At 40.1% G+C, this 12471-nt stretch overlaps 1 pseudogene; it reads left to right on the top strand.

The window, feature by feature from the left end:
* The window catches only part of LOC122427813, a 50164-nt pseudogene extending 38010 nt beyond the window's left edge, over positions 1-12154 (top strand).
* Positions 12155-12471: the final 317 nt, after the last annotated feature.

Genomic DNA, 12471 nt, shown 5'->3' with positions numbered 1-12471 from the left:
GAAGTATTGATTCTTTTGAACTGTGTGTTGGAGAAAACTCTTGAGAGTCCCTTGGACTGCAAGGAGATCCAACCAGTCCATCCTAAAGGAAATCAGTCCTGAATATTCATTGGAAGGACTGATGCTAAAGCTGAAACTCCAATATTTTGGCCACCTGGTGTGAAGAACTGACTCATCAGAAAAAACCCTGATGATTGGAAAGATTGAAGGCAGGAGGAGAAGGGGCCGACAGAGGATGAGATGGTTGGATGGCATCACCGACTCAAAGGACATGAATTTGAGTAGGCTCCGGGAGTTGGTGATGGACAGGGAGGCCTGTCATGCTGCAGTTCATGGTGTCTCAAAGAGTCAGACATGACTGAGTGACTGAACTGAACTGAACCGACAGATTTATCACGTCTTTCGCTGTGACTTCCAAAGAATGACCACACCCTCACCAGCTCATTGTCAGTATTCCTAACACAGGTGTGCAACCGACTGAGAGGTGAATTTCCTCTGCTGACACTCAAACGTGTTTTCTGAAAGGGTGTTTGCGAGGAGTTGCTGTGGTTTATCAATCAAGGGATCCACAAACATTAAGGAGATGCCTTCCAAACAGGGTGAAAATCTAGGATGCCCACGGGTCCCGAGATTTCTTGGACAGCCTGGAACTCTTCACCAGAAAAGAAGGGGGCGAAGGCCCAGTTTACAGGTTTCAGGGGAGGCTTTGGGGGTTCCATATACAAAGATGTGGATTCAGATTATTCAGATCAAGGAATAATCAACTTCAAAGGTGATTGATACAATCAAAACCAGCCCTGAAAACAGAAGAATCATCTTCTCTGCTTGGACTCCAAAAGACCTTCCTCTCATAAATCCCTCTGACCCCGCCTCTGTGCCATGCCCTCTGCCTCTTCTGTGTGGGGAACCGTGAGCTGACCAGAGGTCGGGAGACAGGGCCTCCGGGTGCCCTTCAACATCGCCACATGGTCAGTGAATTTCAAGAGAGGTATATAGCGATTCCCCCAAATTTGAGGAAGCTGAATACCATCAGTCATAATAATGGCTAGTGTGGTTATGAACACTTAATGTTGATTTGTTTTATATCTTGCTGTAATAAAGAAGTGTTCTGCATTCAGAGAAAGACTTTAGAAAAAATTTTAATAAAATCCTTAGAAATAAAAATCTCATAATTAAAATTTAAAACTCAGTGAATAAGTTTACTGTGTGGCTAGACCCACTGAAAGAGCATTTGTGAAATAGACAACAATGCTAAAGAAGTCAGCAAGAATGTGGAGCAGAGAGACAAAGAAGTTGAAAATAATGAAACAATCATTAAAAAGCAAAGAAGATAAAGTGAGATGCAATGGGAGATCTAAGTCAGTGAGGTAAGGCAAGAAAAAGAAATAAATGAATTAAGTACTAGAAAGGAAGAAACAACTTTATTTGTGTATGATAAGTTATCTATACAGAAACCTCTGAAAAAAAAATCATCATAGTTCTTTAATAAACAGTAGAACTTAACATGAGGTCTGGATATAAAATCAATTGTCCTTCTAAACCACCAGCAAAGAGTTCAAATGCATAGTTTTTTAAAAAGATAAAATTTATGGAATTTTAAAAATGTGAAGAACCTAAAAATAAGCATACCAAAGATATTTATAAGAAAAAAATTATAAACTTTATTAATAGACATTAAAAAATATCTAAATAAATTGAGGCCATGTTCATGTATAAAGAGAATCATTATTAAAAAGATGTCAATTCTCCTCAACTTAATTTACAGATTCAAGGCAGTCGAAACTGTAGAGAGTCTTCTGAGTCTTGACAAGCTAATCCTAAAATACATATGGAATAGAAAACAACCCATAAAGCCTAAAGTGTGCCTGAGGAAGTAGGTGGGAGAAGTTGTTTTTTAAGTGATACGTGAAGCTATGTTAATTAATATATTGTGGCATTTGCATTTGAATAGGCAAATACACCACTAGGACAGGAGAGAAACCCAGAAACAGCCCCATGTGTTCGGAATGTGATTTATATTAATAGCAAAGATGTGGGAGCACGGGGCAGTGGGAGAACGCTGGATTCCCAATGGATTATGCTGCCCCGAGTAGTTATCCTTATTAGAAAGGGGTGAGAAATCTCACCAAACCCACAAAACTCAATTCTATCTCAAAACTCAATTCTATATGGATTAAAACTTAAATGTAGAAGGCAAAACCATAAAATGTTTGGGTTAAAATCTCGAAGATTATGCTTATGATATTAGGGTAGGGAAGGATTTCTTTAGTAAAGTACACATATGTGTGTACACAAACACACACGCACACACTCCTAACCATAAGGATGGGTAAGTTTGAGTAGGTTAAAATTAAGAAATTCTGTTCACCAAAAGATCCCATTAAGACAGTGAAAAGGCAAGGCACAGAGTAAGGACCTGACAAAATGACAGAATGTTCAGATCTAGACTATACGTGGACGAATACAAATAAATAAGGAAAAGACAAATAATCCGATAGAAAAATGAGCAAAGATGAACAGAAGTTTCGTGGAAGAGGAAGATAAAAAATGTTCAACAAGCACTGGAAAAGAAACCAATCTCGTTAGTAATTCGATTCAGTTCAGTTCAGCTGCTCAGTCATGTCCAACTCTTTGCAACCCCATGGACTGCCGCACGCCAGGCCTCCCTGTCCATCACCAACTCCCAGAGCTTACTCAAACTCATGTCCATTGAGTCAGTGATGCCATCCAACCAACTCATCCTCTGTCGGCTGTCTCTCACTGTTTCCACTGATTCCCCATCTATTTGCCATGAAGTGATGGGACCAGATGACGTGATCTTAGTTTTCTGATGTTGAGTTGGAAGCCAACTTTTTCACTCTCCTCTTTCACTTTCATCAAGAGGCTCTTTAGTTCTTGGTTTTCTGCCGTAAGGGTGGTGTTATCTGCATATCTGAGGTTATTGATATCTCTCCCGGCAACCTTGATTCCAGCTTGTGCTTCATCCAGCCTGGCATTTGGCATGTTGTACTCTGCGTATAGGTTAAATAAGCAAGGTGACAATATACAGCCTTGCAGTACTCCTGTCCCAATTTGGAACCAGTCTGTTGTTCTTTAGTGATTAGTAAAATGCAGTAAGTTGTGACTTAGAGCCATAAGTTATGACTTTACTCCTGCCAGATTTGCAAAAATTTAGATAATGTTATCAAGTGTTGGCAAGGATGTGAGATAACAGAAACAGTGATATCCACTGGTAGGGAGGGTAAATTGGTAAAAATCACTTTGACATTTATATAGTTTGTCTGAACATGCACACAGTGTAGGATCTATCAACTTCATTCCTAGATAAACTTGAGAAGCTCTTGTACATGGGCACCAACTAACAATGTTCAGAGCAACACTGTTTGCTAGGGGAATGGATAAATTATGCTACCTCATGTAATGGAATTCTTTGCTGACATGAGCTACAGCTACATGCAAACAAAGTGGATGAACCTTAGAAACATGCTGAGTGTGAGCGGTTATCAAAGAAAACTTACAATATGATCACATTTATATGTCAGGAACATGTAAGCTAAGTACTATGTTATTTGTGGACACAGATTTATGTAGCAAAACCACAAAGAAAAATGAGGGAATGATAAACTCAAAATTCAGGGTTGTGATTGTTCTGAAAAGAGGGTGGAACCAAAGGGACACATTCAGGACTTCATGAGTGATGAGTAAGTACAAGTTTTTAAACTGGGTCATGAATTCCTGGCAATTTATTCTATTGCCATTCTTTGGAGATAAAACACATTTCATATATACTGTTTTGTATTTGCAATATTTAATTTTAAAATTTTTAAAGATGATGAGACAAATAAGTGACAGAAAATATCTATCATGCGTGCAAAAACAGACAAAATAAAAAGCACAAAATAAAATAATCTTCTACCAATTACTAAGAGAAAATGAAAACACAGTAGAAAAATGAGCAAAGGGTATTGTGCAAATCACACAATAAGAAATACAAATGGCCAACAAATACATGAAAAGACATTTAATTTCACTAATCAGTGCAAATGAAACAGAACTATATTTCACCCATCAAACTGGAAGCATTTTTTAATGTGATAATAGCAGGATTAGTAATGGTATGAAAAATGAACTGACAAAGTCTTGTGGAGGACAATCTGATGTTATCTATCAAATTTTAAATGTAAATACTCTTCTGCTCAGCAATTCTGTATCTAAGAACTCATCTGATAGAAATACACATACATTTTGGTCATGTTGTATATAAAATGCTCATTGTAGCATTGTAATAAAGGAAAATTGGAAATGACTTAAATGCCCATCAATAAAAAACAGTTTATTTAGAATACAACTATATTTTATCATTTTGAAATGTCTTCAACTACCAGCAGAAATTGTGCCTTAAATAAATAGGGACTCTTTTTTTTTTTTTTTTATCACATAACAAGCTCTGAGTAAAACTCATACCGCTATTTGCTCAGCTGCTCCACTTTGTCATCAAGGACCCAACATCTTTTCACCCCTCAACTCCTCCGTCTTTGAGTGCTGACTGGATTATGTTCTCAGCTCTTCACTCTGTCTGCAGTGTAACCTTGCAGTGTGCTAGAACAGGCTGATGTTAGACTTGGCCTTGCAACCTTGATTGGCCAGTTGAATGTGAGTGGAAGTAACTGTGTATATGCCAGTTCTAAGCCAAGATCATAAGTATCTTGTGTTTCTACTCACCTCTTTGCACTCCTGGGTTCCTTCATCAAAGGAACTACATTATAGAGCTACTGATGCAAGGAAAATGAGGAAATACATAGAAGAGACCTGAACCTAACACCCAACTTGGAGCCACACCCAGCCAGTCTCAAATGAGCCCAGCAGAGCCCGAAATAGCTTGCATATCTCTGAGCATGGAAACAAAAGTTGACACTTGTAATCCTGTGATTTCAAGGTGGTATGTTAGACAGAAAAATGAAATAATAAGGTTGGCATGTTGACTTTGCAGCCTTATGCCTGTGGCCTTGTGGCCTCAAGATAGTTTCAAGCTCCAGAAATTGCAATCGACTTCAAAGCAGGAAGTGGAGGATGTGAGAAGAACAGCCAAGGCAGAGATAAAACCTCCTTATGATGCTTTCGCTCTTTTTCAAGGAATAGAGATTCCCGGACACCTCTCTGCCGACTTCCCCTCACATTTCCTAGTCCGGATGGTGTCACTCGGTCTCTCTAGATATTACAAAGGGTGGGAAGTACATACTTGCAAAGGAGGCCGACTGGCTGGAGAAAGGGCCTACCTTCTCTGAGAACAAGAGATATTTGCCTTTTCAGTCAGTTCGGTTCAGTTGCTCAGTCCTGTCTGACTCTTTGCAACCCCATGACTGCAGCACGCCAGGCTTCCCTGTCGATCACCAACCCCCGGAGCTTGCTCCAACTCATGTCCACCGAGTTGGTGATGCCACCCTTTACCTGGACCAAATCAAGAGCTTACTGGCAAAGTATGCATAGCTGTGGTTTCTTCCACACACGTTCTGTAACACTGAGCAAAGCTCAGATGGAATACGGTAGATTTATATGTAGTGACATGAAAAAATGTTAAGATCATTCAAAAAGAATAGCAAATTGCAAAACAATACATGTAATATTTTCACTCATGTTAAAAAATAAGAGATTCAAGTTAGAGTGCATACATATGTATGTAAATACACAGGAAAGAGTCTGAAAAATACACATCAAACTGTCCTAGCAATCACTGCTGAGGAAGAGGTGGTTTGGGAAAAGGATGCGTTTAAAAGAACCTTCCTGAGAACCTTCCGAAAGACAAATACAGTGTATTAACATATATATGGAATCTAGAAGAACCAACCTATTTGCAGGGCAGGAATAGAGATGCAGACATAGAGAATGGACTTGTGGACATAGCATGGGAAGGAGAGAGTGAGGCAAACTGAGAAAGCAGTGTGAGAGTCAATTCCTAGGTAGGTCGATAAGAAGTCCGGGGAGCCCGGGTCCCCAGGAGAGAGGAGCCTGGGGTCCTTGAGGAGATAGGGGTCTGGAATTCTCAAGGAGGAGGAAAGGACAAACATCTTTTTTCTATACATTCCTTAGTCTTAGTCACATAAAACATTTTTTTCTTTAAGCCCCAAACTAATGATTACACAACAAAAAACTCACTTCAAACAACAGTGTATCCTGCTTGAGGACAATTTGTCCTTCCTGAAAACCTTCTGACTCATCCTGTTATCTTAAAATGTACATTATGGGAGTGGGTCTGGTAAAATCTTTACAACCTTGAGCCATTCTTTTTATTGTAATAACCAATTTAAAAAGAATATAGTTCCCTTGCTAAAGTCTAGCGAGGGGGTCACTGTCCATCTCCCTTCTGATGTCTCTTTCAGAAGCTTTCTCTGTTCCTTTTCTCACTTTACTAAAACTCTGCTACACAAAAACTCTTGAGTGATCAAGCTTGGTCCCTGGTCCCGAAGCTAAATCTTCTTGGGAGACCACGAATCGGACACCATTCACTGTAAGCTCTCAGTAGCAATGACGTATATACACTACCATGGTAAACAGATGGTTCCTGGGAAGCTGCTGCATAACAAAGGGAGAGCAGCTGGGTGCTCTGTGATGACCAAGAGGGTTTGGATTCGGGGTGGAGTGAAAGTGAGGCTTAAGAGGGAATGGTAGGTGTCAGTCACTCAGTCCTGTCCAATTCTCTGCAACCCCAAGGTCTGTCCATAGAATTCTCCAGGCAAGAATACTGGAATGGATTGCTATTCTCTTCTTCAGGGGATCTTCCTGACCTAGGGATCAAATCCATGTCTCCTGCATTGCAGGCAGATTCTTTACCATCTGAGAAGATACGTATACTTATAGCTGTCTCACGTCGTTGTATGGCAGAAATCAACACAACATAGTAAAGCAATTAACAGTCAGTCGGTTCAGTCGCTCAGTCGTGTCCGACTCTGCGACCCCATGGACTGCAGCAAGACAGGCCTCCCTGTCCATCACCAACTCCCAGAGTTTACTCAAATTCATGTCCATTGAGTCAGTGATGCCACCCAACCATCTCATCCTCTGTCAGCCCCTTCTCCTCCTGCCTTCAATCTTTCCCAGCATCAGGGTCTTTTCAAATGAGTCAGTTCTTCACATCAGGTGGCCAAAGTATTGAAGTTTTAGCTTCAGCATCAGTCCTTCCAATAAATATTCAGGACTGATTTCCTTTAGGATGAACTGTTGGATCTCCTTGCAGTCCAAGAGACTCTCAAGAGTCTTCTCAAACATCACAGTTCAAAGCATCAATTCTTCAGTGCTTAGCTTTCTTTACAGTCCAACTCTCACGTCTTTACAAGACTACTGCATAAGCAATTATATTCCAATTTAAATTCCATATAAGCAATTATATTCAATTTAAAAAGTAAATTTTTAAAAAATTAAATTATATTAAAAGTAAAAGGACTTTCTCTTGTTGCTCTATGCCCTTACTTCTGTATTGCTTGAATTCTTAAGAACATACAATAATTTACAGATTGCTTCTTTAAAAATTTACTTTTCATTAAAAACTAAAAGCTGCATTAGTGAGAAAACTGAACATTGAAAGAGAATAGGAAATAGAAGATCTGTAAATTTTTTTCTCATTCAAAGGGAGGGAAAAAAAACTTTTTTCTGTATAATCCAATCAATTTCTGGCTCCTAGGAAGAAAACAAAATCCCTCAGAGAGATGTTTTATTTGTGCATTGTGAAATCAAGTGGGCCTTAGGAAACATCACTATGAACAAAGCTAGTGGAGGTGATGGAATTCCACTTGAGCTATTTCAAATCCTAAAAGATGATGCTGTGAAAGTGCTGCACTCAATATGCCAGCCTATTTGGAAAACTCAGCAGTGGCCACAGGGCTGGAAAAGGTCAGTTTTCATTCCAATCCCAACGAAAGGCAATGCCAAAGAATGTTCAAACTACCACACAATTATACTCATCTCACACGCTAGTAAAGTAATGCTCAAAATTCTCCAAGCCAGGCTTTAGCAATATGTGAACCGTGAACTTCCAGATGTTCAAGCTGGATTTAGAAAAGGCAGAGGAACCAGAGATCAAATTGCCAACATCGGTTGGATCATTGAAAAAGCAAGAGAGTTCCAGAAAAACATCTACTTCTGCTTTATTGACTATGCCAAAGCCTTCGACTGGGTTGTGTGGATCACAATAAACTGGAAAATTCTTAAAGACATAGGAATACCAGACCACCTGACCTGCCTCCTAAGAAATCTGTATGCAGGTCAAGAAGCAACAGGGAGAACTGGACATGGAACAACAGACTGGTTCCAAATCGGGAAACGAGTACATCAAGGCTGTATATTGTCACCCTGCTTATTTAACTTATATGCAGAGTAAATCATGAGAAATGCTGGGCCGGATGAAGCACAAGCTGGAATCAAGATTGCCAGGAGAAATATCAATAACCTCAGATATGCAGATGACACCACCCCTATGGCAGAAAGTGAAGAAGAATTAAAGAGCCTCTTGATTAAAGTGAAAGAGGAGAATGAAAAAGTTGGCTTCAAACGCAACATTCAGGAAACAAAGATCATGGCATCTGATCCCATCACTTCATGGCAAATAGATGGGGAAACAATGGAAACAGTGACAGACTTTATTTTAGGGGGCTCCAAAATCACTACAGATGGTGATAGCAGCCATGAAATTAAAAGATGCTTGCTCCTTGGAAGGAAAGCTATGATCAACCTAGACAGCATATTAAATAGCAGAGACATTACTTTGCCAACAAATGTCCGTCTAGTCAAAGCCACGGTTTTTCCAGTAGTCATGTATGGATGTGAGTTGGACTATAAAAAAAGCTGAGCACCGAAGAATTGATGCTTTTGAACTGTGGAGTTGGAGAAGACTCTTGAGAGTCCCTTGGACTGCAAGGAGATCCAACCAGTCCATCCTAAAGGAAGTCAGTCCTGAATACTCATTGAAAGGACTGATGTTGAAGCTGAAACGCCAATACTTTGGCCACCTGATGTGAAGAGCTGACTCAACTGAAAAGACCCTGATGCTGGGAAAGATTGAAGGCAGGAGAAGGGGCTGACAGAGGATGAGATGGTTGGATGGCATCACTAACCTGATGGACATGAAATTGAGTAAGCTCCGGGAATTGGAGATGGACAAGGAAGCCTGGCACGCTGCAGTCCATGGGGTAGCAAAGAGTTGGACAAGCTGAGCAACTGAACTGAACTTGCCATGTCTTTAAAACTGAAATTCTTTGTTAAGTCCTATCTCACTTGTTAACAAGTTTCATTAAGAATGTTAGACTACCCAGCATTAATCTCCGCATACCCCAGCCTTCCTAACTGGGCAACTCAAAGACTAGCTTATTTATTGTGTGAAATGTTCATTGTAAGTGCATTCTCTTATACTCACATTGCCAGCACATGTAAGCGCTTTCATGTAAGTTCAATCTGCCTCAGATGAAATCATCCTTTACTTTTAAAACTGTGAGTATATAATCAAAGATGTTACCAAATCCAAAGATCACTGAGGAAAAAAAAAAAGACAGTATAGTTCAAAACATAGCTTTTATAGAAAATATTTCTATATTCTGAGCACTCTTTATAATGTAAGAAATTTTTCTGTTAAATAAGAGAGTAGGGAACTTGTTTCTTTTATGAAAGATTTTATAATTCTTATGGAAACTTCTTTATTTTACTATATATATAAACACTTGAAACTATAAAATAGTGTCATTTCAATTCCATTTATTAAGAGCTGAACTAGGAATGAAACTGGGGTCTGGGTTCCAAAAAGATGAGTTCGTTGTGCTTCCTCCCCACAAAAAGCTTGTCATACGGTCAGAAACACAGAAGTAAAAGTAGATGAATTTAATCAAATGGGTAACCAACTTTAAAAGGGTAGAAATGTAATGAGACAGAGAAAATCGTGTTTTTCCGGAACTCCTCTCAAGGTTAACATGTGAGGTTGGAAGACAGAGTTGGGAAGAAGAAAGGAGATCAGGGAAGGAAGGAGGTGAGAACCAGAGGGCGCAACTTGATTGGAGAGAGCTGATGGATTACTCACCACCCCCAACCCACACTGCGGTCTCCTTCAGTGGTGCGTGTGGCTGGAGGTGTTAACTCCTAGGGGTCCTGCCTTTCCTTCTCCTCTCTGGACCCTCAGCCTCTCCTCCAAACCTGTGTGGACAACGTATTAGGAGAGAGAGATATTGTAGATGCAGGTGTTTTTTGTTTTTTTGGTTTTTTTGAAGTACAGTTGATTGACAATGTTGTGCTAATTTCTGCTATACAACAAAGTTATTCAGTTGTACATACATATGTTCTTTTTTTATAAATCCTTTTCCATTATGGTTTATCACCAGATATTGAATGTAGTTCCCTATACTATATGGGCTATTGAATGGGCTTCCCTAGTGGCTCAGATGGTGAAGAATTTGCCTGCAATTTGGGAGAGCTGGGTTCGATCCCTGGTAAGGAAGATCTCCTGGGGAAGGGAATGGCAACCCACTCAAGTATTCTTGCCCAGAGAATTCCATGCACAGAGGAGCCTGGTGGACTATAGTTCATGGGGTACTACAGTTCACAAAGAGTTGGGCACGACTGAGCGACTCACACTTTCACTTTACTTTTCTTGCTATATAGTAAGACCTTGTTGTTTAGCCATCTTGTATATAATAGTTTGTATCTACTGACCCCAGACTCCCACTCCATCACCCCCAATCCCCTCCTCCTGGGCAACCACAAGCCTGTTCTCTATGTCTGTGAGTCTCTTTCTATTTCATAGGTAAGTTCATTTGTGTCATATTTTACATCCCGCATATAAGTGATATTATAGGATATGTGTTTTTCTGACTTGCTTCACTTGGTTTAATAACCTCTAGTTTCATGTTGCTGCAGATAGCATCACTTCATCCTTTTCTATGGCTGAGGAGCATTCCATTGTATATACATACAACATCTTCTCTATCAATCAATGAACATGTAGGTTGTTTCCATGACTTGGCTATTGTGAATAGTCCTGCTATGAACATAGGGGTGTATGTATCTTTTTGAATTACAGTTTTGTCTGGATATATACCCAGGAGTGGGATTGCTGGATCACATGGCAACTCTATTTTTAGTTTTTTGAGGAATCTCCATACTGTTTTCCATAGTGGGTGCACCAATTTACATTCCCACCAACAGTATAGGCGAGTTCTCTTTTCTTCACACCCTCTCCAGCATTTGTTATTTAGACTTTAATGATAGCCATTCTGACCAATGTAGCGAAGTGGTACACTTCATGTGAAGTGGTTCCTCATTGTAGTTTCAATTTGTATTTCTCTAATAACTAGCGATGTTGAGAATCTTTACATGTGCCCGTTGGCCATCTGTATGCCTTCTTTGGAGAAATGTTTACTTAGCTCTTTTTTTTGGGGGGGGGGCGGGGAATTTCTGTGTACATGTTATTTTTTATGCTCTTCTGCTCATTTTTCTATTGGGTCATTCATTTTTTGTTGTTGTTGAGTTGTATGAACTGTTTGTATATTTTAGAAATTAAGCCCTTGTTGGTTACACAGTTTGTAAATATTTTCTCCCATTCTGCAAGTTGTCTTTTCATTTTGATTATGGTCTCTTTTGCTGGGAAGCACTTTTATTTTAATCATTGCTGCAAAGGAACCGCAAACTGAGTGAGTTGCTTGTTAAGGCCAGGAACACACTGAAATCCATAATGTGTAGACAAAATACTTTAAAAAAAAAAAAAGCATTAAGTTAAATTCGTGGATTTCCACTATACTGTCTCTTCCCTGAGAGGCTGGCACTTCTCTACTGAGCTCCAGACCTACATCCCTCATCACCAGAGTCAATCTCCTCATCTTTGCCCAGCAAATCTGCCTTCCTTATCTTAGCAGATCAAACACCATCAACTACTTTGCCTTCACCAGAAACAGGGAAGTTAGTCTTCACTCCTCTACAGTGAGTCCCTGTCTGATCAGGGCTACCTGCCGAGCATCTTTCAACTCTGTGATCCCGGTGCCCCATCACTGCCTTAGTTCAGATCCTCAGCACAGCCCCCTTCCTTCCGCAGCAGCTCTCAGCGCTGTCTCTGCTCCAGCCTCACCAGCCTCGAGCTGTGCATCTTTCTATTGCTGCCAACGACCTTTCTGAAATGATCGTTTGATTGTGTTATGTTACAATTCTTCAGCGCTATCATCCACCTACAGAAAGTTCAAACTTTTTAACATGGTGAATAAAGAGTGTGATGATCTTTTTCAGCCAGGCTTTTCAGTCTCATCTCCCATCACTCTCTACATGCAAATCCTATCCTTGACCTGTGTTCTGACTCTGAGAGCCTCGTCTACATTTGCTAGACATGAACCCTTTAGTGAACCCTAGAGACACAAGAGTGAGCCGAGAGAGCAGGGCCCAGTCCTCTGGAGCTTAGAGTGCCCTTGCAGGACCCCAAGGGAAGCACCCTCCCTGCCTTCTGTACCTCTG

This window comes from Cervus canadensis, chromosome 25, assembly GCF_019320065.1.
Source record: "Cervus canadensis isolate Bull #8, Minnesota chromosome 25, ASM1932006v1, whole genome shotgun sequence".
NCBI lineage: Eukaryota > Metazoa > Chordata > Mammalia > Artiodactyla > Cervidae > Cervus > Cervus canadensis.
Note: the sequence above shows the minus strand (reverse complement) of the source record. Positions and strands in the feature narration are given on the sequence as shown.